Consider the following 25,999-nt stretch of genomic DNA (forward strand, 5'->3'; position numbering starts at 1 on the left):
CACAGGCATCTGTTAGATTATTTTCTAGAGTCGTCTGTGTATTTGAAATGTTTCATAATTAAATTTTAAGTTAGAAGAACTCAGTTGGTTAAGCATCTGCCTTCGGCTCACGTCATGATCCCAGGATCCTGGGATTGAGTCCTGCATTGGGCTCCGTGCTCAGCAGGGAGCCTGCTTTTCCCTCTCTCTCTGCACCACACCCCCACTTGTGCTCCCTTGCTCTCTCTAGTAAGGGAATAAAATCTTTTAAAAAAGAAGAATCCTTAGTGTCAATGCCTCACACCTCTGCCCAGAGCCCCCCTGCGATGCAGAGCATTCTTCAATGACAATGCTTCATTTGCATGATGACCCACCCTGAAGGACTAAGGCACAAAGAAGACCAAACACCTTTGCTGGCATTGTAAAAAGGAGCCCTTCGAAGGCTCTAGAGTTTTGTCCAGTGAGTCTGACCACTTCACTTTTGAGAAACAGCCAAATGACCCATAACATTGTCTTGATTCAGATTCAAGTTCAACGGACATTTCTCAACTAAGAGAGAGACCCCAGAAAAGTGGTTGAGTGCTTATGGACCCCAGAGTGGGGTCCATAAAGTTGCTGACCTACTAACTGTGGCAACAGTGAGAAAATTGCTTACCTCTGTTGCCTTTTGTTCTCCTACCTGCCTCCTCAGATTGTGTGTCAGGTTTATTTATGTATTAAAAATTTTTTTATTGGGGCACCTGGACGTCTCAATCACTTAAGCATCTGACTCTCGATTTCAAGTCAGGTCATGATTTCAGGGTGGTAGGATGGAGCCCTGCACATGGTTCTGCGCTCAGCAGGGAGTCTGCTTGACATTCTCTCTCCCTCTCCGTCTGTCCCTTCCCCTCTTGTGCATGCCCGCACTCTCTCTCAAATAAATAAATCTTTTAAAAAAATTCAGTAACCTCTTCAACCTCACCCACAACAACTTCTTCCTAGAAACATCGCCAAAGGCAAGGGAAGCAAGGGCAAAAATGAAATGTTGGGACTTCATCAAGATGAAAAGCTTCTGCACAGCAAAGGAAACAGTCAATAAAACCAAAGACAACCAACAGAATGGGAGAAGATATTTGCAAACGACATACCAGATAAAGGGCTAGTATCCAAAAATCTATAAAGAACTTATCAAACTCAACACCCAAAGAACAAATAATCCAATTAAGAAATGGGCAGAGGACTTGAACAGACATTTCTGCAAAGAAGACATCCAGATGGCCAACAGATACATGAAAAAGTGCTCCACATCACTTGGCATCAGGGAAATACAAATCAAAACCAAAGTGATATACCACCTCACACCAGTCAGAATGGCTAAAATTAACAAGTCAGGAAATGACAGGTGTTGGAGAGGATGCAGAGAAAGGGGAACCCTCCTACACTGTTGATGGGAATGCAAGCTGGTACAGCCACTCTGGAAAACAGTATGGAGGTTCCTCAAAATGTTGAAAATGGAGCTACCCTATGACCCAGCAATTGCACTACTGGGTATTTGCCCTAAAGATACAAATGTAGTGATCTGAAGGGGCACGTGCACCCGAATGTTTATAGCAGCAATGTCCACAATAGCCAAACTATGGAAAGAACCTAGATGTCCATCAACAGATGAATGGATACAGAAGATGTGGTATATATACACAATGGAATACTATGCAGCCATCAAAAGAAATGAAATCTTGCCATTTGCAATGACGTGGATGGAACTAGAGGATATTACACTGAACAAAGTAAGTCAATCAGACTTGACTTGACATATGACCATATCATATGATCTCCCTGATATGAGGAATTTGAGAGGCAGGGTGGGGGGGTTGTGGGGGGCCAGGAGGGAAAAAATGAAACCAGATGGGACCAGGAGGGGAGACAAACCATAAGAGACTCTAAATCTCATGAAACAAACTGAGGGTTGCTGGGGGGTGGGGGTTAGGAAGGGTAGGGTGGTGAGGTTATGGACACTGGGGAGGGTATGTACTATGGTGAGTGTTGTGAAGTGTGTAAGACCTGTACCCCTGAAGCAAATAATACATTAGATGTTAATTTTAAAAAAAAAACACATAAACAAATTTTTTAAATTGAGGTATAATCAACGTACAATATCCTATTAGTTTCAGGTGTCCACCACAGTGATTCAATATTTTCACACATTACAACATGATCCCTGTGATAAGTGTGGTCACCACCTGTCACTTACAGAGTTATTACAATATTATTGACTATACTCCCTAGGCTGTACTTTTCATTCCCATGCCTTGTTTATTTTATAACTGGAAGGTTTGAACCTCTTAATCCCTTTTCCTTATTCTGCCTGCTCCCCAAGCCCTCTCCATCTGGTAACCAGACTCTTGATTCCCGTATCCATGGTTTGAGTGAGATCAGGGTGTATGTAAGGTCCCCACACCTAGCAGAGACCAAGCAACCTGCAAACAAGGCCCGCGTTTTCTAGGGTACAGGTGGGCTCTCCTTCAGTGCATGCCCTGTGGAGAACGCAAAACGTGCCTCTCCATGAAACAGGAATCTTTCTAATGCACCAAATACATAAAAAGCCATTTTATGTTATAAATGCCATTTGGAAAATACGTTTTGCTCCACGATGAGGACAAATGCCCCACATTTATTTCGCTTCTGTAAAAATGTGAGCCCAATCCTTTCGGTGCAGTAAAAATGGGAACCTCCTGGAAGACATGCGTCTCGTCTGCCCCACTTTGAAATTCTCCCTCAAGTCTGTGTCTGTGTGAAATTCAGAATTCTCGCCAGAGTTAATATTCATAGGTCTGTTCAGATAGATGTTAAATAATTCACCTGAAGAATATTGAAGATTAGTCAAGACTATAATTCTTTTGGATATTTTGCTTGACATTCAGAACTTCCATTTTAAAATCTGGAATTAACTTTTTTTTTTTCCTATTTGATAACTGCCTGTCTCGCTTCACCAGTACATAAGTTCTGTGAGAGCCTAGAATTTCACCTGGGATGTAATCGGTAGTTAAGAAGTCACTGTTCAGGGTGCCTGGGTGGCTCAGTTGGTTAGGTGTCTGCCTTTGGCTTGGGCCATGATCCCAGAATCCTGGGATCAACCCCCACATTGAGGGATTGAGCCTGCCTCTCCCTCTCCCTCTGCTACTCTTTCTCTCTCAAATAAATAAAATCTTTAAAAAAAAAAAGTCATTATTGAACGAATGAGTGAATGAACAAGTGAATAAAGCAGCAAGGCTTTTATTGCACAACTGAAAAAACAATGTATGAAGTAGAAAGGAAGGGCTCTACTTAGAAACTTGTCACATAGAAATGCATTTTTTTTTCTTTAAAGTCAATGAATTCCCTTCAATTCTGCCTTTCACTTGTGAAGTTCATCTAGAGCTTTCCACAGGTATGGACCTATGCATTTTATGTTGTATGTTAATTTAAATACTTTCAATGTGATATCTGTTGTCCAGTGCACTGGACATGCTTGGTCCTCAGAGCAGATCTGGAAGGGCCACATGCTTGTTTTCACTGCAGCCTTCGTTTGCCCTGGTGCAGGTAACTGAAGGGGCTGTTTCCAGCTCTCATTCTGTGTGGAATGTTTATTTAATTTTTTAAAAAGATTTTATTTATTTATTTGACAGACAGAGAGCACAAGTAGGCAGAGAGGCAGGCAGAGGGGGAGAGAGGGGGAAGCAGACTCCCTACTGAGCAGAGAGCCTGATGTGGGGCTCGATCCCAGGACCGTGGGATCATGACCTGAGCCGAAGGCAGAGGCTTTAACCCACTGAGCCACCCAGGCATCCCTGTTTATTTAATTTTAGTACTACTGAAAAAGAACCCTGGGGGTGCCTGGCTGGCTCTGTCTGCTACTCTTGATTTCAGGGTCGTGACTGTGAGTTCAAGTCCCACGCTAGGTGTAGAGAGAAGTTAAACAAAACTTAAAAAAGAAACAGAACTCTCTTAGAGGGGCTTTCCAAAGGCTAAGGATGTCATTTCTTCCCTACAACAATTCTACTTTTAGTTTTTGTGAAAATATTGAAGAACTACTGTCAGGTGCAAGGGCATTTTCCTTAACGGTCTTTTCTATATGTTAATAACTTTACATATATTTTCAAAAGATTTTATTTATTTATTTATTTATTTATTTGACAGCAAGAGAGAGAGGGAGAGAGGGAGATAGTGCACAAGCAGGGGCAGAGGGAGAGGGAGAAGCAGACTCCCTGCTGAGCAGGGAGCCCAATGCAGGACTCCATCCCAGGACCCCAGGATCATGACCTGAGCTGAAGGCAGACATTCAACCAACTGAGCCACCCAAGTGCCCCAACTTTACATATTTTTTTAAAATATAGGAAATGGAGCCACAAACAAAAAGCTCAAAGAACGTTCTTGAGTCATTTGTGTTTTCTTCTGAAGAAGGGACTTGACTTTTGGAGCATGCGTGATCCCAGAGACACTGAAGAGGATGGCGACCTGCTGGCATTCAGGGGACTCAGTGCTCAGGTCAGTTACAACCGTTTGCTCAGTTTCCCAGCAGTCTGAGGAAGATTAACAAGGAGGAGTATAATTGCTGGTTAAAACACATTTCCACAGACTTTCCAAGTCCTTTGCCTAACTAGCAGGAGAGAGGATGCATGTATCAAAAGGCATTTTGGAAAGCACATTCCAAATAGTTTTGCAGACACGTTCTTCTGTCCCTTGACTGCACTCCAACCACATACTGCTCCTTCCCCTAAATGAATGTTCCCTGAAGCGTTCTTATCTTCTACCTCGGCCAGTTTTTTTTTGTTTGTTTGTTTTGTTTCTTTCTTTTTAAAGTTGTGGGGTTAAAAACCTCGCCAGCTCATTCGTTCACTGAACAACTATTTATCAAGTACCAATTTTGTAAGAGAGATTCCAGGCTCTCCCAGAGCTTATGTGCTAGTGCAGGAAGACAGACCATCTCCGAGTCAGCAAGCAAATCAACAAGATCCTTTCAGCTGGTGATGAGGGTGATGAATGACCTCAAACGGAAGGAGGGCTGGAAAATGTGAGGGGTGGTCTCCAGAGAAAGTTGGTTGGGGCTGAGACATGAGCAGGAACCAGGGACAAGAGGGAGCCAAGCAGGCACAAGGGTTGGCAACCAAAGAAGGCCTCCATGGTCAGCCCAGGGGAGCGAGGGGGAGAGAGGCAGGGCAGACTAAGGTCAGAGAAGGAGATGGAGCAGGGTCAAGGAATTTGGATGGTATGCTGAAATGAGAAGTCGGTGGGTGACTCTAGAGGTTTACTCAAGGGAGGGAAATAATCTGACTTGTGGTTTCATAGCTCACCCTGCAGGCCGTGGGAAGAGTAGATCTGTTTCGGCCTTCTGAATGGGGCTGAGACAAATTCAGCCAGGAGATCTACCTGGGCCAGTGACAGGATTCCGAATTTCATTTCCCACCTGTTGCAAATCCAGATGAGTTTGTGATCTCTCCCCTTTGTTCTTCCTCAGCTTTAGACCCGTCCCCCAGAAAGAGCAGGGCCTTTTAGGTAATGATGCTTCCCTTCCCCAGAGGACATGACCATGGGGACCCAGCAGGTGGCCGGAAGTTTGGTTGGGGGGAAGCAGTCCACTGTCTCATGCTCTCTTGCAAACACGTTGGTTGATGTGTCCCGGAAAAATCATGCTGCAACTTTGCCCCAAACCAAGATTTTTTGACAAAAAATACCCCCAAAGATTAACCTAAAGTGACTGCAGTTTTCTCAGTAAGGAGAGACCTGTTCTACCAGGAGGATTCCCCCCAACACAGGCCTAAGGCATGGCCGAGTGCACGGGATGTTTAAGTGAATTATGATCGAAACACGTATTACTTGAGGTATGAATGGTGTTGGACCCTCAGTGATGGGGGAGTCTGTTCTCCAAGCCTTCGGTGTGAACATTAACAGCAACAGGGACAACGGCACTTAGCTTCTGCCACGTACTCAACTAAATCAGGTGATGGCAAACTTTTCTGGAAAGGACCAGCTGGCAAATGTTCTGGGCTCTGTGGGCCATGATCTCGGTTTTACCTGCTCAGTGTCTCTGTTAGAGTGAGAAAGGAGCCACAGATAACACGTACGGAATGAGTGTGGGTCTATTCCAATAAAGCTTAATTTCCCAAAACAGGCAGTGGGCTGTTGCTTATCCGTAGCTCCTGACTAAGGGGTTTATATCCATGAAGTTCTTTGATCCTCAGGATCTGCTGGTTGTTACTACTGCCCTTAATTTACAGATGAGGGGCCTGTGGCACAGAGAAGTCATGTAACCGGCCCGGAAGGCACAGCTCATACGTGGCGGAGCTGAGATTCACACCCCATAGCATGGCTCCAGAAGCTGACAGCCGAGTCAGTGTGAGCATGGCTGGGCCAGGACAAGCCCCAGACTCAGTCACCTCTAGACTTCCTTTGCAAATTTACGGGTGATGTGCTTTCTTTATCTATAAGATGCCTACCTCGCAGGATAACGAGCAGAATGAAATGTTGCAGAATGGAATGGACCAAACAGTACAATGTTTACATCGGCATAGTTCTTTGGGGGAGTTGTCAAGTCATGTCACATTTTTGTGTCCCTTTAGTGTAATATGTGAGCGATATGGGGGCGGGGAGAGGGGAGGGTGGTCTCTGAATTACTGGAGACACCTGTGTCTGGCGACGTGTGATCGTCTCAGCAATTCATAGAAGAATGATCAAATTAGCAGCCTGGGATTTCTGCTCCTGTTCTTTCCTCTACCCACCTCATGCAGTCATTAAAAGGATCAAACAGAAGAGAAAGACATACAGAGAACTGTGGAGAATAAGGAATTTTAAATCTGTAGTATGCAGCAGGCAAGCAGGGAGAAACTTGACGCTTCATTTTCTTTCTCTGAAAATAGGGACAAGTGTGTGCATTCTTGAACAGCTATGCTGGGAGCGCTCTTGGATTTTTTTTTTTTTTTTAAGATTTTATTTATTTATTTGACAGAGAGAGATCACAAGTAGGCAGAGAGAGAGAAGGAAGCAGGCTCCCTGCTGAGCAGAGAGCCCCATGAGGGGCTTGATCCCAGGACCCTGAGATCATGACCTGAGCCGAAGGCAGAGGCTTAACCCACTGAGCCACCCAGGTGCCCCTCTCTTGAATGTTTAAGAGATTAATCAAAATCCTTGGGAGTTCAAATGTAATCGTTATTTCGGAGAGCAAAGTTTTTATGGTCAAATCGACTCCATCTGTGTTAAGTGCTAAGTGCGGATGGAGAGAAAGACAAATCAAAGAGAAAGTTTGTTGGGTTACATTTTTGAGCCCCAAAGCTTACCTTTTTTTTTTTTTTTTAAATTTTGTGTTTATTTATTTGTGAGAGAGAGTGAGCACATGAGTTGGGGGAGGAGCAGAAGAAGAGAGAGAGACTTTCAAGCAGACTGTGTGCTGAGTGTAGAGCCGTCCCTGGGGCTCAATCTCACAATCCTGAGATCATGACCTGAACCAAAATCAAAAGTCAGAAGCTTACCCGACTGAGCCACCAAGGCTCATGTTCTGTATATCATTTCTAATACCATAAGACTCCCTTGCTAGATAGGTCTATTGAGGAAAAGCTAACATCTGCAGTGGAAATTGATCTTGCACAGGACTCCTGTATTTCCTTTTCGTAATTTTGTTTTAAGTTTTTATCTTGGGAAGAATTAGAGCATTACCAGCAGTTGCAAAATATCTATGCAGGGAGGTCCTGCATGCCTTTCTCCCAGCTTGCTCCAATGGCACCAACTTGCAGAGCTCGAGTTCAGCAACAAAACCAGGACACTGATGTTGGCAGAGGACAAAGAGCTTCACCAGGCATCACCAGTTATATGCTGGTGTGTGTGTGTGTGTGTGTGTGTGTGTGTGTGTGCAATTCTATGCAATTTTATCACCAGAATCAGAACACAGAACGGCTTCATCAACCCAAGCTTCCTTTGTGCTACCCTTTTATAGCTAAGACCTCTCTCCTTCACAGTTTTTTCAGCCAGTGATTTGTTCTCCATCTCTGTAATTTTGTTACACTTCAAGAGTGTTACATAAATATTGTCAGAGGGAATGTAACCTTTTGAGACTGGCTTCTTTCCTTCACAGAATTCCTGATGCATGTATCTGGAATTCATCCTTTTTATGGCTGAGTAGTGGTCCACGGTATGGACATAGCATGAATCGTTCAACCGTGCCCCAGGTAAGGACACTGGGGTCATTTCCAGCTTGGGACAATAGATGGTGAATAAAGCTACGATGAGTATGCGTGGGCAAATTTTTGTGTGAACGTTAATTTTCATTTTTTCTGGAATAAACACGCATAAGTACAGCTGCTAGATGATACCATTTTTAGGAAACTGACACAGTGTATTCCCAAGTGACTGTACTATTTCATTTTTATTTGTATTTAAAGTATAAGTTAAAGTGGGGCTCCTGGGGGGCTCAGTCAGTTGAGTGTCCGACTGTTGGTTTCAGCTCAGGTGGTGATCTCAGGGTCGTGACACCAAGCCCCACGTCAAGCTCCACGCACAGCAGGGAGTCTGCTTAAGTTTCTTTTTCTCCCCTTCCCTCTGCTCGTCCCAGCTCAAATAAATAAATGAATATTTTCTAAAAAGTAAAGTATATGCTAAACATAAAAACTCCTTTGTGGGGGCGCCTGGGTGGCTCAGTGGTTTAAGTCTCTGCCTTCGGCTCAGGTCATGATCTCAGGGTTCTGGGATCGAGCCCCGCATCGGGCTCTCTGCTCGGTGGGGAGCCTGTTTCTCTCTCTCTCTCTGCCTGCCTCTCTGCCTACTTGTGATCTCTCTCTCTGTCAAATAAATAAATAAAATATTAAAAAAAACTCCTTTGTGAGTTCAACATTAACTGTAATACCTATCATGCATATTTGAAGGTTTAACTCACTGATTTCTTTTGCTATCTGATAAAGTACAAAATTCATCATATATCAGATCCACTTTTAACTTAAAATTCACTCAGTGGTGGAGAAAAATGCAATCCTCTTCACGTCCCTACTATTGAATACACTTTATGGGATGCCTCTTTATTGACATCGTCTTATAAAAACACAACAATCACCACTGCATTCAAAAACCCATTTTTCTCCTCTTTTTCCAAGTGGAGAATATAAAGCAAAGTGAAACCACATTTTTTATTTCTCCCAACATCCTATAGTTTAAGAGCAGGAAAAAACCAAGTTCTTACTGGGTTGACTCAAAAGGTACACTTAAAAAAACTTGATTTTTTTCTCCTTTCTTTTCCTCGACCTCATGTAGGTAGACCAAAAGATCAAATCGCTGAAATTTCTTTTTCTAAAAAAATTTTTAAAAAAGTCAGAATGTGCCTAGACACAGGTGGCATTCTCTATAAAAGAGCAAACAGAAACAAGGCCAGGTAGAGCCACAGGATCTCGGGGGCTGCAGGAGAAAAGGGGGTGTCTGAGCTCAGCTGCAGAACTTAGGAGGCAACGGACAAGAACCCGTTCAGAACTCACCGTACGCCCGACACGGTGCCAGGTGGGGAGATGGGAGGACACAGGACACAGGCTGAGAAGAACAATGGTATCCAGCACCTCCTGTCCAGCTGGGTGCCATGTGGTTCCCCCCGAGGGACAGGACAGGGACTCGGGCCAGCATATGCTTAGTGACAATGGCCCACGTGTGCGTTGACCGCGGGCCAAACACTGGACAGAGAGCTTAGCATGTATTACATGTTCAATTGTCCCCACTGCCCTGTGAGGCACCTGCCATCATTCCCATTTGACAGATGAGGACACTGAGGCTTGGAGAGTTGGTTAAAATACATGTTCTTTGCCACAGCCTGATTTTCCTTGGTCACCGAAAATGTCTCTCATCTACGTTACCTTTCCTGTGCCAAGGGTGGAAGGCACAGGCCCCCTGCTGTAGGCCACCACAATCGCCCTTGGCCTGATGTGATTTTTGGCCAAAGCCTTCTTTGACCCAGACTTATTTCATCATAGCATCTGCACACTGAACTCACCTGAGCTCGGAGAAGAAGGGAGCAGAGCCTTTTCCATTCCAGAAAACATGATTACCTTCTCTTTCCATCTTTATTGGGACATCTTTATTGGGACTCCCCTTTTCAACATTTTACACTGGAAAAAAAAAGGGGGGGACAAACAAGGAATTGTTTTGGTTGAAGAAGAAGGTAGAGGAGGGGACGCCTGGATGGCTCAGTGGGTTAATCCTCTGCCTTCGGCTCAGGTCATGATCTCAGGGTCCTGGGATCGAGCCTTGCATCGGGATCCCTGCTTCTCCCTCTCCCTCCTCTCCTTCCCCGCTCATGCTCTCTCTCTCTCTCTCAAATAAATAAATAAAATTTTTTAAAAAGGAAGGTAGAGGAGGGCCCAAGGTCTTACCCATTCTCACAACTTTCCTCCCCTGGAGGCCTCTGAGAGGCTCATCTCTGAGAGGTTAACTGCTCAGGGCCTGGCTGACTCCTACCTAACTCATCTCTGAACCTAAAAGGCACAAAAGCAACACCCTGTTTTGGCCCCAACTGGATGGAAGCCCCAGGGAGACTCTGGAAGTGGCACCCAGGTGTGTGGCTGAGGGGAGCACTTTTTTTTTTTTTTTTTGACAGAGAGAGAGATCACAAGTAGGCAGAGAGGCAGGCGGGGGGTGGGGGGAGGAAGCAGGCTCCCTGCGGAGCAGAGAGCCCGATGCGGGGCTCGATCCCAGGACCCTGAGATCATGACCTGAGCCGAAGGCAGCGGCTTAATCCACTGAGCCACCCAGGCGCCCCGAGGGGAGCACTTTTTAACCTAAACCTCATGCGCTTGAATGTCCGGGCGCCCACACCGTCCCCCGGCACCTGCTCCACACCTGCTAGCTCACCCCAGCCTTCCGTAATTCCAGCACATATGTTAACAAGCAGGCATTTTCCAAGCAGCGGAAAGCTGAAGCTAAAGCCATTCATTTGCTCCTAAATTTAATAAAAAATATGAACATTCTTAAGGGCTGGGAGACAGAAGAAAACACAAGAAGAAAAAGACTGCCCAAAGTGGGGAACCAGGGTGCTTAAAAAAAGACAAAAAAAAAAAAACCCCAAAAAACAAAAAACCGCAACAACTCTGCTTTGTGGCATTGCTGAGATCCAGCCTTGAGGCTGGACTTTGTGGCCAGAATCCTTCCTTCCGATCTGAGCAGGTGAAATCCCACGGTAGCTCAAGGTAGGGCACCAGCGGGACAAATCGTTTGCTTGGACTCTTTTTTTTTTTTTTTTTAAGATTTTATTTATTTATTTGACAGAGATCACAAGTAGGCAGAGAGGCAGGCAGAGAGAGAGAGAGGAGGAAGCAGGCTCCCTGCTGAGCAGAGAGCCGGATGCAGGGCTCGATCCCAGGACCCTGGGACCATGACCTGAGCCGAAGGCAGAGGCTTTAACCCGCTGAGCCACCCAGGTGCCCCTTGCTTGGACTCTTGTACGGGACTTGAAACAGAAAACAGAATGCCTGTGTCCAGATTTAAGAGTTTCGTATGGGACATGAGGTCATTTTGCTGCTCTTTAAAACAAGCAAAGCAGGGGTGCCTAGGTGGCTCAGTGGGTTAAACCTCTGGCTTCGCCTCGGGTCGTGATCTCAGGGTCCTGGGATCCAGCCCCGCATGGGGCTCTCTGCTCAGCGGGGAGCCTGCTGCTCCCTCTCTCTCTCTGCCTGCCTCTCTGCCTACTTGTGATCTCTGTCTGTCAAATAAATAAATAAAATCTTTAAAAAATAAAAAAAAATTAAATAAAAAAATAAAATAAAACAAGCAAAGCTTTTAAAGGAGGTTTTATTGCTTTCCCCAATTTATTCTTTATTCTTTGGAGGCTTTCTTTCTCTGGCACCATGGGTTTTCTTTCGGGTTGTTAGATTAAAAGTCTATGATAAATATACTCAGCATTTAAAAAAAAAAAAACAAGCTCAATGTTCTACCTTTTCAAGAGAGAGAACTTTTACCCTTGCGTTTGGGATGTGAGTCTTTGATACTCTGCCAGGATTTGATTTCAAGCCATTCATCATTAGGGTGATATAAAAATGTCCATCCTCTGCTCCATGACCCACAGCTAGAGGCATTCACCGGAAAAACTAACAGTACCCATGATGTTTCACAGAGCCCACGGGCGGGTTTCAGGGTCAGAGATTTCCAAAAGAGGAAAATTTCCTAGAGAGTTTCTATGTAAAGATTCGGAGCCAGTGTTTCTCTTTTGACGGTTCTGAGAACGTGATGTCAGCCTGAGCCCAGAGGCCCACCTCCCCAAATCCTTTCAATTAACAGCATATATATTTTTAAAAATAAGTAATGCTTGGGGCACCTGGGTGGCTCAGTTGGTTGAGCAGCTGCCTTCGGGCTCAGGTCATGATCCTGGAGTCCCGGCATCGAGTCCCGCATCAGGCTCCCCGCTCAGCGAGGAGTCTGCTTCTCCCTCTGCACCACCCACTCATGCTCTCTCTCTCTGAAATAAATAAAATCTTAAAAAAAAAAAAGTACTACAGCAATGCTAGAAGACGAGAGCTGCCATTACATGGAGGACGTGTTGCAGATTCCCCGGAAGGCAGAAAGAAGACAGGATTGGACTGACAGAGGACAATGCTGGAGAAGGTTGGCGCAGAGGTGGGGAGCTATTCTGCCCGAGGCTCTCAGCTCAGAGATGGAAGGTTCCAGATGTGGGGCAGACACTTAACCGACTGAGCCTCCCCGGTCCCCCCAGGACTGACACTTTACATGTGCATGATTTTCAGTTAGGAAATTCCAATTATAATTTATTGCCTCCAGAAAAATACATGTACACATGTATAAAGAGTAAGAACAATATGTCCCCTAAGAGAGTGATTGATTTGTGAATAATTGTGTGGTATGTCCATAACAGTGTGTGTGTGGGGGGGAAGCCTGTACTGACTGTAAATATCATGTATGAGCATGTAGTATCATGATACTCTTTTTAAAAAGGCTTTAAGGGGCGCCTGGGTGGCTCAGTGGGTTTTCAGCTCAGGTCATGATCTCAGGGTCGTGGGATCGAGCCCCATGTCGGGCTCTTGGCTCAGTGGGGAGCCTGCTTCTCCCTCTTCCTCTGCCTCTCTGCCTGGTTGTGTGCCCTCTCTCTCTCTCTCTCTCTCAAATAAATACATAAACAAAATCTTTTTAAAAATGTACTAGAACGATGCCACTTACATTTAAAAAAATTTCAATGACTAGATTTCTAAATGTAGATCTGTAAATATGTATGTATGTATATAAATGGACATAAAGTTGTCTGAAAGGGTGTACATCAAACTAAGAGGTGTTGGCCACGATTGCCTTCTCCTCCGGATGTTTATAGAGTTTGAACATTGTTTTAAAGATTTTATTTATTTATTTGACAGACAGATCACAAGTAGGCAGAGAGGCAGGCAGAGAGAGAGAGAGGAGGAAGCAGGCTCCCTGCTGAGCAGAGAGCCCGATGCGGGACTCGATCCCAGGACCCCAGGATCACGAACCGAACCGAAGCCCAAGCTGAAGGCAGAGGCTTTAACCCACTGAGCCACCCAGACGCCCCTAGAGTTTGAATTTTTAAAACAGATTAGAATCTGGGGGTTCCTGGGTTAAAGCCTCTGCCTTCAGCTCGGGTCATGATCCCGGGGTCCTGGGATCGAGCCCCACATCTGGGATCAAGCCCCACATCGGGCTCTCTGCTCAGCAGGAGGCCTGCTTTCTTCTCTCTCTCTGCCTGCCTCTCTGCTTACTTTTGATGTCTGTCTGTCAAATAAATAAACAAATAAAATAAAAAACAGATTAGAATCTACTCATGTATTGTGCACACTTTTTTCCCACACTTTTTTAAAAATTAAAGTTTTTAATAATATGGAGTATCCTCAGAAAGTTAAAAATGAAACTACCCAACAATCCAGTAATTGCACTACTGGGTATTTGCCCCCAAAATATAAGAACACTGATTCAAAAGGATACATGTCACCGCCCCCCCCATGTTTATTGCAGGATTATCTACAATAGCCAAATTATGGAAGCAGCCCGTGTCTACTGACTGATGAATGGGTAAAGAAGAGACAGTACAGATCTACAATGGAATATTACTCAGCCATAAAAAAGAAAGAAAACTCACCATTTCAGTTTGCAAATTTCTGGAAGCATTATGATTACAAACACCATGGAGAGCAGTCTCCACCGCCTTCTTATAGCACAGGGAGGGCGGACACCCCACTCAACATTTGCTGGGCTGGGACCCCAGTTTTCTCCATGGTGTGCAGCTGGGATAGAATGGCAAAGTTATGTCAAAATTCTCTGCCTTACTAGGCTGTCCTTTTTCCCGTCCTTTGGCTACAGGGTATAGGCTTTGCCTGGACCTCTGTGTGTCTGTCCCTGCTGGCTTTTCCTGGCCAGATGGCATCTTCAGCGCCAAGGCAGGGATACAGGAGGGCAGAAAGAAAACCCAGGAAATCAAATGCCAAGTTGTTCTGGAGATCCCTGCTGCTCAGAGACTACCAACCTCCTCTCGCCATCCTTCAGAGTCTTTTATTTTTTATATACAATGTCTAGAGTTTTTGGTTGTATTTACTGGGAAGGATAGGGAAAAGCATGTCTGTTCCAGCTTCCTAGAAACGGAAGTCCACTTAGTCCTTTTAAAATGTTCTCTATTTGGGGGCGCCTGGGTGGCTCCCTCTGCTGGGCTCAGGTCATGATCCCAGGGTCCTGGGATAGAGTCCCATGTCGAATGCCCAGGGTCCTGGGATCAAATATATATATATATATATATATATATATATATATATATATACATACATACATATATATGTGTGTGTGTGTGTGTATACATATATACGTGTAAAATATATAAATATATTTTATATATATATAAATAAAATATAAAATATATAAATATATAAATAATATATAAATATACATATTTTATATATATATTATATATATAATAAATAATGAATATATATAAATAGAAATGTATTTATAGAAATATAAATATAAATAATAAAAATTATAATAATATAATATTATATTATATATTATACCCTGCTCAGCGGGGAGCCTGCTTCCCTCTCTGCCTCTGTCCCTCCCCCTGGCTTCTGCACATGCACGTGCTCTCTCTCTCTCTGACAAATAAATAAATAAATAATCTTTACTTAAAAAAAAAAAAAGAAACACAGGCCTGATGCATGGGTCAAATATACATTAGGACAAGGCTGGGCACAGGACGAGCACTCCTACCTTATCAGCTGGAGCGAGATCTCGGAAGAGCAAGGCTGAGCGGGGGTGGGGAGGAGATGGACAGACAGCTGGACAGCTGGATCTGAGGAAGGACGAGGGCAAAATAGTATGTAGGCAAAGTCAAGGTTGTTTTAGATTGAAAATGCCTGGCTGACAGCCTTCCGTTTCCAGCCCCGCACACACACACAGTGTGTCCTCTGTGATGCAATTTGGGAAGGTGCTGGAGGAAGGCGTTTCTCCCCTCGGAAGGCGGAGGGGGTGTGAGACTGTCTACTTCAGGAGCCTAGCAGGAATGCTCTTCTCCCCTCTGCGCTGCACGAAATCAGTCCCTCCGCATCACCACGTCCACGTTCGCTCTCAAATGTAGGCTGGCCCGGAGAGGTAGTGCTTCTCCCCAGGTCCACCACCCCTCTCAAAAGCTGACTTCATCAACATTGTTTTGTGTTTCTGTTTTTGTGCCTTCTTCATTGACTGGATCATTTCCACGCCTCCCTCCTTTAAATAAAGCCAGGTTAATCGGGCATACAGTTGGAAGCCAGGCTCAAAACAGGAGCAGTTGAATTCATTAGCTCTTGGAGGGATGAATTAGTTCAAGTCATTTTTGTTTTCCCCCAAGAAATGGTCCAACAGCGTGAAACCTGTTTCACAGCTACATTCCAATGCCTTCAATATTATGAGACAATACAGGCATTCACTCCTACGGAACTATTTATACCTTGCCATCCTAAAGCAAAGGATCTTCTGTTGCTGAACTCCCAGGGATGCCGATGGATTGAAATAATGAACAGGGAACTTCCTTTAGGAACAGAGTCTCTGTCGTGGAAAGACTTCATTTCTTAGAAATAGCCAGCTGGGACTAGGCCACGATACCCCATCTATCCCAAGGCCCGTGTTGTCGGGAAGGGACGACAGACATTCCCCATTAGGTACTTGCTTGCGCAATATTATACCTTGAAAGGGGGTGGAGCATTTATTACCAATTTTACCTGCATATGATTTTTCCCAAGTACGGGACATATCAGTGTTGTGGAGGAACACAGTACGAAGCTGAGGCTCTAGATTCATTCCTGAAAAATTATAAACACCGCTCTGAATTTATATGTCCTGAATTCATCTGTTATTATAAATAATAATTTATTATTAATAACCTGAATACTCACGGATCACATTACTGGACTGTGTTCTGTTTTTTCTTATCTTTTTATATGTTTTATTTATTTATGAGAGAGAGAGAGAGAGAGAGAACAAGCAGGCAGAGGGAGAGAGAGAAACAGACTCACTTCTGAGCCCGGAGCCTGATGTGGGGCTTGATCCCGGGATCCTGGGATCATGACCTGAGCCAAAACCAAGAGTCAGACACGCCAGGGACAGCATCACCCGGCCGCCCTCATCAGTAAAGGTTTTTAAGCAAGCACGTCTTGCACCATTTACTGGTGAATCAGAGAAACAAAGTTCGCCTTTGGCCATGATACTCGAGTGGAGGTCCGGCGCTGCTGTATGTTTACAGAAAACCTTCTATCTCTTTGTTCATGGTTAAGTATTGGCTTTGAGTAGCTATGGATCTCTCTGGCTGAACACTCTCTATCTTGCTGTCTTTTCCCAGGTAAGCCAATCCTCCTTCCTCCGGATTCATCCACCCTCTTCAGTGTCCATTTAATTTAAGGGGAGGAGATGTTATCTGGTTGTGGATGAGTGTTGTGTTAGATTTTCCACGTTTGGGCTTGAGTTTCTGCTTGCCTGGGTCATTTGTCAGACATGCCAGTGAGAGCTGCCCCAGGGACTGGTGAACACTTCACTGTGAGTCGTCCTCATGGACACTGATCACACATAATAAGTTCACCTCATCTATCAAGACTTCTGGGGGGCGCCTGGGTGGCTCAGTTGGTTGGGTGTCTGCCTTTAGTTCAGGTCATGATCTCAAGGTTCTGGGATCGGGTCCCCGTGTCAGGCTCCCTCCTCAGTGGGGAGTCTCCTTCTCCCTCTGCCATTCCCCCTGCTCATGCTCTCTTTCTCTCTCTCTCTCATGTAAATAAATAAAATCTAAAAAAAAAAAAAAAGACTTCTGATGTATGGGCCCAGGAATATTTGGTCCCTCACCAACATACCATACACAGTACAGTTCTTACTCTAACAGAGGACTAGTCAAATGCCCCAAGTAAGAAACATTACACTTTCTGGCTATGGAAAACTAGTTCAATTTCTCTACTTACCACCCAACAGCAACTGCCGAGAGATAATTCTCCCTAGGGTCTCTCAAAATGCTGCCTGCCTTGTGAAAAGAGGCACTGGCTGCCTTTGTTCTGAAATAGCTTCTCAAGGAGGTTTGTACGGAGAACAGCCTTCGAGAACAGAGATCCTGCCTCCCTCCGGAGCAAAGTACAGGTGTGTTTCCTGCACGGCGTAGAAAACATTGGGCTTTCTTACGCTCTGGGTTCCTCTCTTGAAAAGCAACTCGCTGCATATGGGGTCATGGGGTCTTCCTGGAATGGCCCTGTGGAGCTCGGGCCTCAAGGACCTGACGCAAGAAAATGCTGATACCCTGGCTACGGCTCCCAGTACTGAGGTTCCATGTCTCTGCCCCACGAGCGCGGTGTCCTTCGCCAAGATCGGCTGAATGACGGCAGGCTAACTCGTGAAGCCTGCAAGTGGTGTGAAATCTCACCAGTTCCTGACAAGAGCGATGCCACCATGACCACTTTGAATGTGGCTAACCGCCATCTGTCGAGGACCTCTCGGGAGCCAGTGAATCAGACTCGGTTCTAGAAATGCACCACCCGATGTCATCGGGTCCTCACCGGATTGTGGTCTGGGAGAGAATGCCGACAACGAGCATATTCTGACTTTTGTTCTAATATCCATCCCTTTCTGACCCAGCGGGGAAGTCCTCCCTCCCACTCACCTTAGGGGTAACCCGATCCCCTTTGCAGTGACCAGATCTGAACTTTATTCTAAAACTAACAAGGTCACGGGGTGCCTGGGTGGCTTGGTCAGTGAAGTGTCTGCCTTTAGCTCAGGCCATGATCCCAGGGTTCTGGGATCGAGTCCTGCATTGGGCTTCTTGCTCTGCAGGGAGCCTGCTTCTCCCTCTCCCTCTGCCTCTCCCCCGCTTCTGTTCTCTGAAAAATAAGTAAAAGAAGTAATAAAGCCATAGGGAAAGACAGGCTGTCCTCCTGTAAATGTTAACATATGTTGAATCGATTCCTACTTATTGTGATGGACATTAGATATAGCCAAAGCAGGGTCTAGAGTTCCACGGTTTGCCGTACATCACCCTGTTAGTGCTGGACCGGGGCGAGGTTCTGGGGGTCGGGGAGCTCTAGCAGCTGATGTTGGGAGGACTTAGCGGGTTCAGAGCAATAGTTACTCATAAACGGGTACCGAAGTATTTTACTACGCAAATAACGGGTACGGCTATCATCGGGTTGGCAGGTGTGATCCCTGGCAACCGACCCACCCATCTCATTGCAGTCGGAGAAGGACACTCATGCACAGAGGAGGGCCCAGGCAGAACCATCACAGAGGGATGTCGAGACAGCCAATGGACTGAGAGGACCCCGACAGCCGTCCTCCCTCGAGTCTCTTTTCCAATGAGTAGACTACAGATTCCCTGTTTACGGGAACCAGGCTGGGTTAGGCTCTCAGTTACCTGCAGCTGAAAGCACCCATCGAAGTATGAAGGAACAGGTCCAGGAACTCAGCACACAGAGACGGCCACACTAGAATGGAAGGTCAAGTCCCTCTGGCTTCACACCCCCCGCACCACGTGCTCCCAAACTTCAGGCGGATATGAAAACATTATTTGCAAAACCGTGGAGGCCATATTCAAATTTTAGTCACAGAGACTAAGAACTCCCGGAAAAATACAAAGAGGATGCTGTTACCTTCCTGTATCTCACTGAAAGTTCTCCCCACCCCTACTAGAAACATCTAGCTTAATAACAATGCTATCACAGAGAGGAAGATTTATTAGAATATATCTGATGTTCGGATTATTTTCTGAGCTGACTGGTGATGATTTTTTTCATCCGACAGCTGAAGTCAGACCAGATGACCAGAAACCGTTTCCAGGAAAGGCCTCTCACACTATCGCCGTCTTGAGAGCACCCAGGAGCAAGTTCTGGATTCGTCCCAGGAATATTTTGAACACTGTCATCAGCATGTCCCCATGGTCCTAACACCTCCGAGAGGACTGCACAGGGAGGATTTGCTTCTTTTTCATCTCACAGTCATGCCAAAGTCCAAAAAATTAACCACTCCTCCATTCTTCGCACAATCAGGAATCCATGTGAACAAAGGCTATACACGTGCGTCTAGTTTAATTGATGGCCCCTAACCATGTTTTCTGGTAACCAAATCTATATGCCTTGAAAAAAACCAAATTGTTCCTTTTTTGGTAGGTGACATCAAGTAAGAGTTTGGTTTCAAAATGAGGAAAGCCTTGGCTACTGACGTCTACCAATTTAGATTCGTTTTTTGTATGTGTTACCAGAAAATAAAAATGACTGGAAATCTGGCTGTGGTGTAATTAGAAATACAGCTCCAGAAAGTGTAATTAGAAATACAACCTTGGTAAATTCCTTCCTGGCTGAACATTTTACCACTTGGACAATGAAGCCCGTTCATAAATGCAGGTAACACACAGATATCTCTTGGGTATGCCTCAATATTTGAACTTATGGGGTTACAGCCCTTTAATTTTCAAAACAGTATGCTTGGAATGACCATCCCAGCCTTCCCCAGATATTTCCAAGGATTCTCAAAAGCTGACACATCCCCGGCCATCTCTGGTCCAGTTGTTTCCTTCTGCTGAATTTTTAATTTCTGCTTCAGTCTCATCTGGGACAGATAAAGACCCTTTCCAGGTTAACACTGCCTCATGCTGACCTTTATGAAACCCTCCGAGGCACCGCGAACAAAGGTAGGCATCTGAGTTTACTAACCGTCTCCACACTTTAGAATACAACAATGTCCACCACTACCTTCAACCTGAAAAATCACTGTTTCTGGAACCTAAGGCAAACAACTCAAACCCTTTGCAGGTGTGCCAGCTTCCCAGCCTTTCTGCCTGCATCAAGGTCCACCTTGCTCTCATTTGTGGGAGAGGACACCCTTTTATAAATATTCCACCCTACTTTAAGAATGTTCCACTCAGGGCACCTGGGTGGCTCACTTGGTTAAGCATTTGCCTTCAGCTCAGGTCATGATCTCAGGGTCCTGGGTTCAAGCCCCGTAGTGGGCTCCCTGCTCAGCGGGGAGCCTGCTTCTCCCTCTTCCTCTGCCTGCTGCTCCCCCTGCTTGTGCTCTCTCTCTGTCAAATAAATAAATAACAATCTTTAAAAATAAATAAATAAAAGAATGTTCCACTACCTACAGGAGTCGGTTTTCCTCTGGGACTTATTAGACACCCTCAGAACACACTTCCAAAGTCAACATTGTGGCAGAAGCAGGGAGCAAGTGGTTTGTACCTAGAGCGGAACAGTACAGGACGGCTGTTGGCATGATAAGTACAGTCTACGTGGAAGTTTCTGGGCCTCAACCTAAGGATGACTATAAAGTATAAGGAAGCTCTAGATGGTACCCGACAGTTGAGAGAGTTCTCAGAGGGGGAAAGACAAACATGAAAGCAGTTCAGACCTCACTGGAGAAGGTGTAGTTCAGCCCAGTTGATTGAAGAGAAGTTGACTGGTTTGCCCCAGCAGGAGCTGGGTTGGAGTCACTGGGTAAGCAGGAAGCAGAGTGAGGCTTCGATGGCAGCTCTCCAGACCGAAGGTGAGTTGGAGTCGGGAGGTCTGCAGAGGGAGTCAGGGTGCTGTTGTGGGAGGAGGCCCATGCCATGTTGAGAGGTAGAAGTTCACTACCTACATTTCTGTGCATCTGACTGCAACAATTTTCCCGTGGCCTGAAAAACTTCATTTAGCATTTCTTAATTCAGGTCCATGGGTAGCAGATTTTTCTCAGAATTATCAGGAAATTACAATTCCGCCTTCATCTTTGAAGAATATGCTCACCTGTATAGATTTCTACTTTGGCAACTGTTTCCTTGTAGTGCTTTAAAGATGCTATTACATTGTCTTCTGACTTCCAGCGTTATCTCTTGGGAACCAATTTGTCATTCTTCTTGATCTTCTGAGGATAGTGACTACTTTTCCAGATTCCTTTACTCCATTTTTCTTTCTTTCTTTCCCCTCCTTCTGTTTTCAAAGATTCCCACTTTGTCATTTTTAGCAGCATGACTACGATGGGCCCAACTGTGGTTTTCTTTGTAGGTATCTCCATCTGGGGATTGGAGAGTCTACTGAATTTGTGGCTGAATGTACTTTATCATTTTTGGAAAATTCTTAGCCAGTATCTCTTCAAACACCCCATGTCTTCTCTGCCTTGAGCTCATCTTGAACTCTCTTCAAACACCCCATGTCTTCTCTGCCTTGAACTCATCTCATGTTAGGCCTTTTTAAATTTTTATTTTTATTTTCAGCGTAACAGTATCCATTGTTTTTGCACCACACCCAGTGCTCCATGCAGTACGTGCCCTCCCTATTACCCACCACCTGGTTCCTCAACCTCCCCCCCGCCCCCTTCAAAACCCTCTGGTTGTTTTTCAGAGTCCATAGTCTCTCGTGGTTCATCTCCCCTTCCAGTTTCCCTCAACTCCCTTCTCCTCTCCATCTCCCCATGTCCTCCATGTTCTTTGTTATGCTCCACAAATAAGTGAGACCATATGATACTTGACTCTCTCTGCTTGACTTATTTCACTCAGCATAATCTCTTCCAGTCCCATCCATGTTGCTACAAAAGTTGGGAATTCTTCCTTTCTGATGGAAGCATAATACTCCATCGTGTATATGGACCACATCTTCCTTATCCATTCGTCCGCTGAAGGGCATCTTGGTTCTTTCCACAGTTTGGCGACTGTGGCCATTGCTGCAATAAACATTGGGGTACAGATGGCCCTTCTTTTCACTACATCTGTATCTTTGGGGTAAATACCCAGCAGTGCAATTGCAGGGTCATAGGGAAGCTCTATTTTTAATTTATTGAGGAATCTCCACACTGTTCTCCAAAGTGGCTGCACCAACTTGCATTCCCACCAACAGTGTAAGAGGGTTCCCCTTTCTCCACAACCTCTCCAACACACGTTGTTTCCTGTCTTGCTAATTTTGGCCATTCTAACTGGTGTGAAGTGGTATCTCAATGTGGTTTTAATTTGAATCTCCCTGATGGCTAGTGATGATGAACATTTTTTCATGTGTCTGATAGCCATTTGTATGTCTTCATTGGAGAAGTGTCTGTTCATATCTTCTGCCCATTTTTTGATATGATTATCTGTTTTGTGTGTGTTGAGTTTGAGAAGTTCTTTATAGATCCTGGATATCAACCTTTTGTCTGTACTGTCATTTGCAAATATCTTCTCCCATTCTGTGGGTTGCCTTTTTGTTTTGTTGACTGTTTCCTTTGCTGTGCAGAAGCTTTTGATCTTGATGAAGTCCCAAAAGTTCATTTTTGCTTTTGTTTCCTTTGCCTTTGGAGACATATCTTGAAAGAAGTTGCTGTGGCTGATATCGAAAATGTTACTGCCTATGTTCTCCTCTAGGATTCTGATGGATTCCTGTCTCACGTTAAGGTCTTTTATCCATTTCGAGTTTATCTTTGTGTACAGTATAAGAGAATGGTCGAGTTTCATTCTTCTACATATAGCTGTCCAGTTTTCCCAGCACCATTTATTGAAGAGACTGTCTTTTTTCCATTGTATATTTTTTCCTGTTTTGTCAAAGATTATTTGACCATAGAGTTGAGGGTCCATATCTAGGCTCTCCACTCTGTCATGTTAGGCCTTTTTACCATACTTCATCTGTACCTTCATCATGTCCCATATGTCCAGTCCATTTCCTTAAACATATTAATTACACTTACCACAGAGTTTGTGCCTCATAATTTCAATAACAGGGTCATCCATGTGTCTCTTTCTGTTGTCTGTTTTTTCTCCTTCTGGTCTTGTTTCTTGATACACTTGGAATGATTTCTTAAATCAAATGCTAGACATCGGGTCTAAAAATTGTGGAGGCTTTGGAAGACATCATTTTTCTCCGGAGAAGGATTTACAGTATTCTCCGTGGCAGGTAGTGGGTTAGACTTTAGGAAAACAGAAGCAAATAAAGCATGCAGAATCCCTGCCTTCACGGAGTTTACATCCAGTGCGGGCACTATATGACAGCAAATGAATAAATAATAATAAAGCACACAGTGATAATGGGATATCAAGTAAATAAAGTAAGGGGATAGAGGTTAAAAGGTGGTGCATTTAGAGAGAGTCATCAGAGGCAACATTTGAGCTAAGGCTGAATAAAGTGAGGGAGACAAACATGAAAATATTTAGGGAAAAAGTGGTCCAGGCAGAAGGAGAAACAAATAGAAAGACCTCAAGGCAGTGAGCTGTTAGACTTGGTATAGGAATGGCTACAATGGAGTGATGAGTGGGGACAGTGGCAGACGTGAGCAGGGGCTGTATACAAGGACCCCAGAGCCTACAGGAAGGACTTGGATTTCTGTGCGGGATGGATAGCCATGAATGGGAGGAAAGGGATGATGTAATTGGATTTCTATTTAAAAGGATCATTGTGCCTGACATGTTTGGAACATAGGGCAGCAGAGCAAGGAGTGGGGGGAGTTGCTAGGGAGAGAGTTAAGGGCCAGAAGCATAGGCAACTATGCCATTGCTGGTGGTGGGTTGGTTTGGAGAGGGAGTGGTTGATGTCAGGAAGAGCAGTTGAACTTGGGACATATTTTTTTTTTTTTAGATTTTTATTTATTTATTTGACAGACAGAGATCACAAGTAGGCAGAGAGGCAGGCAGAGAGAGAGAGGAGGAAGCAGGCTCCCTGCTGAGCAGAGAGCCCGATGTGAGGCTCGATCCCAGGACTCTGGGATCATGACCTGAGTCGAAGGCAGAGGCTTTAACCCACTGAGCCACCCAGGTGCCCCGGGACATATTTTTGAAGACAGAGGCCATAGATGCCAAGGATGGCTATGGTAGAGGGTTTGCAGAGGGGGGCACCCTGTCCCGTGCACAAGCCCACCCAAAATCAATATTCACTTGTGAACTCAGCTTTATAGTCTTTTTCTTAAAGAGAACCTTGCTCTCCACCAGTGTGTGAGATTCATTTCCATAACACCTGACCCTGTCCCTGGGGTCTGAGAGAAAAACAAAGTGAAAGGTGATGACTCCTAGGTTTGGGCCAGAGGGCAGGAAGGATGGGAGGGTCATTTGGGAGCCACAGGACCCTGGGAAAAGAAGAGTCTGGAGGCGATCTGGATTTCTATTCTGGACATACTCCTCCCACCGGTACTCAAGACCTCATCCAACTCACAGAAGTTCCTCTCCTAGAGCAACTTGGGTTTCTGTTGGCAAGAATTTTTGGGTGACAATGTCTTTTCCTGCTCTTACTCATTTTTATTCTTCTGTTTTGGAAACCTTACCCCCTCTTCAAGGTTTATTTCAAACAAAACTTCCAGAAGGGTTGACTTCTTCCTCATGTTGCAGGGATGGAAGCATGGAAGCCCACAATAGGCCATGGGCTTTTTTTTTTTTGTTTTTTTTCAATTAAATGTGAGTGTTTTAGAAGAGCAAGCATCCTCCTGTTTGTCTGCTCCTCCCTCCTGCCTTGATCACAGCCACACATCTGCATTAGCTGCTTTGGTCCTGTAGCCTTCTGAGTTTGTGACACATGACCGTCTCAAGTCACCTTGCTTGTGTCTCTTGCCGAGGAGTTACCCATGAGTACTTTATAAATATCTCCTAAACCAACGGAAGGCAAAAATGCTGCGTTTTCCACACAGATACACTTTTCAACCAACAGCGATTTCGCCAAGGCCTATTTTACATATTTTCATTGTATTCCGCGTTTCTTATTTTTTCCCCTCTTTTGTTCTTTGTCTCTGCTGTTACATTTTTTCCCCCTGATGGAAAATTTAAGGCTGGTGGGAAAGGAGGCAACCTGACTGCTGATTTTTATCTGACCTGATTTCAAACTCCTCTCTGAGTTTATTTTGTGATGGAGCAAACAGTTCCTACTCCTGCCACTGAGGCCAGAAGGTAAATTTTATCTTTTACGAGGCTGGGGCTATGTGAAATAGGTCAGTTTATTTTGCATTAGAAATGCAGAAGAACGAAATAAATATTCTGACCGTGAAGCCTTTGAAGCGTTTTTACGAATAAAATCCACTCCCAGGGCACCCGGCTGGCTCTGTCGGAGGAGCACGTGACTCTCGATCTCGGGGTCGTGGGCTTGAGCCCCACGTTTGGGTGTAGAGATTACTATAAAATCTCAAAAAAAAAAAAAAAAAAGGAAAAGAAAATCCGAAGTGCACCTCTTAGGTCAGCCCTTGAGGGGGGGACAAGAATGAAATCAATCCACCTTTTATCAGAATAATGTCTTTGAACCTATTTGCAGTTGACAAACACAGGCAGGTGGTCAAGTCCATGGACGGCTTTCACAGAGAAGGGCTTGGTGAAGCCGGATGACTCAGTGTTTGTCTGATTTAGCAGTTGGAACACATACCCATTGCCAGTTTGTTCTGTTCCCACTTAATTCCCAACTTCCCATGTCCTTTCTAATGAAAAATCAAGTCTGAAACACAGCTCACCAAACCACCTTCGGCGTGTCAAAATCTCCTAAGTCAGCCCTGATTGATGAAGTCCCTGGAATGCTGGCTATTTGCTAAGTTACCTCTGGGAATCAGTCGGTGGGGGGAGCGATGGGGGGAAATGAGCTGACAGGACAGACCCTTTCTTTTCACCATGTTCTAGAACCAGAGTGGGATTGTAACAGTG

The 25,999-nt window shown here is 44.9% G+C and overlaps 1 long non-coding RNA gene across 1 annotated transcript in view; it reads right to left on the reverse strand.

Annotated features, from left to right (window-relative positions):
* Positions 1-4,285: 4,285 nt before the first annotated feature.
* The window catches only part of LOC123938726, a 39,884-nt gene continuing 18,170 nt past the window's right edge, over positions 4,286-25,999 (reverse strand). The window contains exons 2-3 of the long non-coding RNA XR_006817765.1: positions 9,953-10,067; positions 4,286-4,517 (exon numbers count right to left, since the gene is read on the reverse strand). This is a non-coding gene — a long non-coding RNA (uncharacterized LOC123938726). The remainder of the gene's footprint in view (positions 4,518-9,952; positions 10,068-25,999) is intronic.

Source organism: Meles meles, chromosome 3 (genome assembly GCF_922984935.1).
Source record: "Meles meles chromosome 3, mMelMel3.1 paternal haplotype, whole genome shotgun sequence".
Taxonomy (NCBI): domain Eukaryota; kingdom Metazoa; phylum Chordata; class Mammalia; order Carnivora; family Mustelidae; genus Meles; species Meles meles.